Here is a 5,184-nt window from a genome sequence, read left to right as displayed (position 1 = left end):
TGCAGAGAGACAATTAAACCAATTCTTTTTGTAACTGGACTGGTGAACATCAAGAGGAACTCCATCAAAAGCTCATGCAGTAATATCAATGAAGCAAAATAAGACTAAGTATTCTGAAAATCTAAATAATAGACAAGTATACTCCATTTGTCTGGCTCTGATTTTGTGGAAACAGTGTCAGAAAGCAATGTACTTAATTTTCAGCAATCAAAGTTGTATGCAATTAGCACAAGCACTCTATATGAAAACTGTAGGCAAAGAATACTTATGTTTCCATTCTTGTTCATCTGACTTGCTGCATGTCTTCCAGAATAGTGCCTGGTAACAAGGTACAAAGTATCTTTGTGATGGTCTAGGCAGAGAGCCTTTTGGCTGATGTAATATTTGTCTCACTGGGATTTCAATTTTTTTTTTACCATCCTGAATCAGGAAAAAGTTAAATCTCAAACTTTTGCAATCCAGTGATCTGAAGGAAAAAAATGGTTCAGGCTGAGCTGAGCAGAATACTTCATTTTTCCTTTTTTTTATTTAGACAAAAAAATGCATACATCTCTGAATGAAGACAATTTTGAAACTTTTTCCACTTTTTTTTTCAAAATGGGAAATTCATCAAAATTTCTCTCCAACTGATGAAAAACAACTTCTTTAAAAAGTTCCTATCTGGAACTACTTGACAGGTTTGTCTATTCTGAATACAACATTTAATGAATTTTATTTTCCATTTCTAAATTAAAACAGACCCAGGATTTCTGCCGTTAGAGTAGAAACCAATATTCTTTGGCCCATACTCTATTACTCTCTTTAAAAGTTTGATAGTACAGGCCTGTCTCTAGATATTGCCCCCAGGCAATGATGCAGCAGCACAGCTGGAATGAAGAATTCACTGTTTTGCAGACAGAAAAAAAAATGAAGCTGTTTTGAAGACCACAAACATCTAACTCAATTTTAAATATTAAAGTGCTCTTCACAGGTCAGTAACAATGCAAGTAAATGTAATTCAAAGCCATTATTCCAAAGCCTCCAAGTAATGTAATGATCCTAGAGAGAGAAATATTTCTTCACTGCAGTTTGGTTTAGGAAAAAGGCAAGACCCAGGTAATGAGCAATTTACTTCTTTGCTTTTTAGTCCATGCCAAGTCTTATTTGTCTATAAAGACTGTAAGCCATCTTAATAGTGGAGCTGTTCTACTGAACTGTGATGTTTACATCGTATCAAAATCTTTCTTATTTGTATTCTTAATATTAACAGTGACTGTAGTATTGTACCGCACTGACCATTCTCAACATCTTAGAAACACATGCATAGCTACTGTAGAGTAAAACTACTGTGATGCAAGCAGAGTAAGTGTGACACAAGAGCATCAACTACTTGGTTGAGACAGCAGATAGTAAACATTGAGCACATCTACATGTGATGCTACATTATTATACAGTGATGTAACGTCCACAGTTTCGTGTCCCAGTGCACAGAAGTGTGAAAATGAAAAATGAAAAGTTTATTAAGTTAATTAAGTTCTTCCATGCGATTCCTCATAACTAGTCTCCAGCTCCAGACTTGGGGGAGGGATCAGAGGTCCTGGGTGCCTTTCAAGCACTTTGCAACTTTGTTGGCTTTATATTGAATGATGAACGATAGCAACAATGAGTATTGCCAATGCCAGTATTCCAAAATGTAGAGAAACTAAACAATAACTGGACACATATGAAAAAGAACAGAACAAATAAAGATATAGAAAATATATAAGAAGAAAATAAAAAAGATTCTCTTACACAGCTCCACCCTGCAGAACCTCACACTGTTGGCAGTAGCAAGGGGCTGCTCTGTCCCAGCAGGAAATCAGATTTATTTTGCTTAATAATTTCTTGATTTATAACCATGGGGAAATTTTCAAAAGCATATTTCGTTCCATTTAAATGCAAGTACAAAGCATTTCAGAACATAACACTGTTTGAAGATCAATAGGATTGAAGCTCCTAATTCACTTAATTTTCCTCTGAAAATTTACCTTTTGCATTGTTTTAACCATTGTATATATTTATATTGTTATCCAAGTAACAGTATCATCCAGAGATTGGTGTTTTAAATATTAAATTTAATTATCTCTTTTACAGTGACTCAACACACTTGAATCTAGAAAAGGGCTAGATCAGATAAACAGAGGGGGAACATCTACATGTTCATTAATACACTTTTACTAATGCAACTTAAATTTATTAACTCTGGGCACTTATACACATGCTGCAGGTGTAGAGGGGGAGCTCCCAGAGCCACTTTAATTGAAGCACCACAGCATCTTGTGTATTAGCATCCCCATGCTTCAAAATGGTGGTAGGAGTGCTTGAACTAAAGCTAGTTCAATTAACTTTAGTTAAAGTACCCCTGTTGGCATTTTGAAGCAAGGGGATGCTGATATACAAGACACAGAGACAATTACCACACTCCAGCAGATTCAATTAATTGAGTCTGCTCTGATGTGCTGTAACTACAGCATGTCAGAGCAGCCCTTCAGCATGTGTATAGGCACCTTCCATTGTGAGGTACTAGAAAAAGGTGTATTAGCTTATTTTAATGTGCATTAAAATAGGCTAACGCACATTAAAGAGCACATATAATCATGCCCAGGGAGACAGATCAGCAGCCTAAAGAAGACACACTGCTCTAGATGTCTGACAAAGCTCAGCTGTAAAATTATTATTTTGGTAATGATCAAATACGCCAAGCAGAGAGTAGAGCCCCATTGCCTTAGGCAACGTATATGCATTTACCGTAATTTGTATCTGCCTCAAGAAATCCAGTCAATTGGGATTATGCAACAACAGAGGCAGAAATTGAATGAAAAACAGAAGAGCAAAGGATACACCTTTATACAGCTTATAGCTCTTTATATAATTTGTTATATAGTTTATACCTGCTTCCTCTGCTCCTGCTGCTGTTCTGCAGAGAATCTCTAGTAGAAACCCCATGGCCTGGCTGACATCTTCCACTACACATTAATCTCTTCATTATGCCATTATCCTAGTTGAATACCACTGCTCCTCCAACATAACTCAGTCACTCATTAGCAATACCAGGTGTCTTTTCATAACCTTTGACTCATTCTTCAAACACTCCTCTTCTGCTCAATTATTTCTCACAATAGGATCATAGGAAAGTGGGGTAAGAAGGGACCTCATGAGGTCATTTAGTCCAGCCTCCTGCTCACTGCAGGATCATCTGTGAATAAACCATCCCAGCTAAGTGTCTGTCTAACCTGCTCTTGAACAGTTCCAAGGATGGAGATTCCACTTCTCTGGGTAGCCTCTTCCAATTCCTTACCACCCCAATTTCTGTCTTATCCACTCTCACTCCTTTCCTTAAACCCTCACATTATTTTCTTTCTGTTTCTTCTAGTAATATTAAACTCCTTTAGTCTCTCCCCCTAGAAATCCCATCCTTTGTCCCCCTAATATCTCCATGTAATGACCTGTCTCCCTTCTATCTCTCAGCTCATTGCATGAGCTATTTACAATAATTGTCTAGATCTCCTCTCCACTGACTCCATCCTACACTGTCTCCAGCCTTTGCCCTAAACAGCACTTGCTTTTGTAAAGGTATCTAATGATGTCTTCTTAGCCAAAATCTCAGAACCAGTGCTCCAACACCGTCCTCCAATATCAAGTCTATCACCACCATCAATCACATTGTCCTTCTTGAAAACTTGTCTTACTGTAGCTTCCATGATTCCCCTCCTAACCTCTAATACTTTTTATCATGCTCTTTGAACACTCCACTTTATCATTTCTCCAGTTTTCTATAAGCATTCCAAAGGAATACTTTATCTTTTTTATGTCTCCCTTTATGTCTTATTTCTGGATATTCTCATCCAAAAACACAAATTCAACTATCCCCTATAAAAAGATGACTCTCAGCTCACATCCCCTTTCATGCCAAGTAAAATCTTTATCTCTCTCCCTGACATCTCCTTATGGATATATAGCTGCTGATTCAACTCAAACTAGCTAAAATTGGAGCTCCTAATTCCACCCACCAATCCTCTCACTCTTCCATTTCTCCATTACCATGGACACCTCAAGCATCCTGCCTGTCATTATGGCCTGTAAACTGATCATAATCCTGACTTGCTTCTCTGATGTTCTCGTATCTAACTAGATCTAAATCTTGCAGGACTAACCATGAATATTTGCAAGACCCATGCAGAAGCCTCCTTCAAAACCTTCTGTAAAAGTCTTTACCATGGCACCTGCAAAAAACTTGCTGCTGTGCCAAGATTATTCTGACCAGTATTGTCCCACTACTTCCTTCTATTTTCCCTGTCTCTCTGTATCCATCTGTCATCTTTTATTGTATACACTGACTGCCAATACTCTGGTGCAGGAACCACCTTTTTGGCTATACAGTGATACATACAGCGTGTACAGTACCTAGAACAACGACGTCCTGGGCCAGGACTTCAGCTCCTGGGAGCTCTAACAGTGAAAATTATAACTTGGCTGTTAGAGTGATTTCTCTTGTCAGACACGTTCCTTTCTTATGAAGTCATAAGGAAAGCTGCTCTTCTGAGATCTCCACCTCAAACTTGTATACTCAGGAAGCTTAGACTACAACATGGACTCCAGTCCAAAAACCTGCATCTACTCCCACCTTCCCATTAAAATTTAATCATTCAGTTCCACAATGAATCTTCAGAACTCTCGACTTTCTTTACCTGAGGAGGTTGCAGCTGGATAAGCATCTGGATTGGGGAAGTTTTCTGCAATGGGAAACTCTGAACCATTTGAAGTTTATCCATCACTGAGGCAGAAGATAGCTAATCTGGCTACTAGCTTTCCAATAGTGGAAAGAGCACAACATATACCCTGCCATAGTGCCTACATCCTTACACAAGGATTTTTGCTGCTGATGTTGTTTTTCAAGCAGATAATTACTAGAGTTTTAATTAAACAAGGGTTTGTCTGTTCCAACTGAATGTGTAGAGAATGTATTTATCCACAGAGGTCTGCATTGGATGTTTCAAGGTTTGACAGCAATGCTAAAAGAAACACTAGCTGTGACTCCCCCAAACTTTCCCCTACTCAATATCCATAATTTAATTAATATTTTTAGGGTCATATTTTGGGGGGCAACAAGGGAAGGAGGGTCTTATGGCAGCTCTCAGGTAAAACTGGAAACGTCTCATTACATTC

This window comes from Gavialis gangeticus, unplaced genomic scaffold, assembly GCF_001723915.1.
Source record: "Gavialis gangeticus isolate Ggan-Ray unplaced genomic scaffold, GavGan_comp1, whole genome shotgun sequence".
NCBI lineage: Eukaryota > Metazoa > Chordata > Crocodylia > Gavialidae > Gavialis > Gavialis gangeticus.
The sequence above is the reverse complement of the archived record's forward strand: the minus strand, read 5'-3'. Positions refer to the sequence as shown.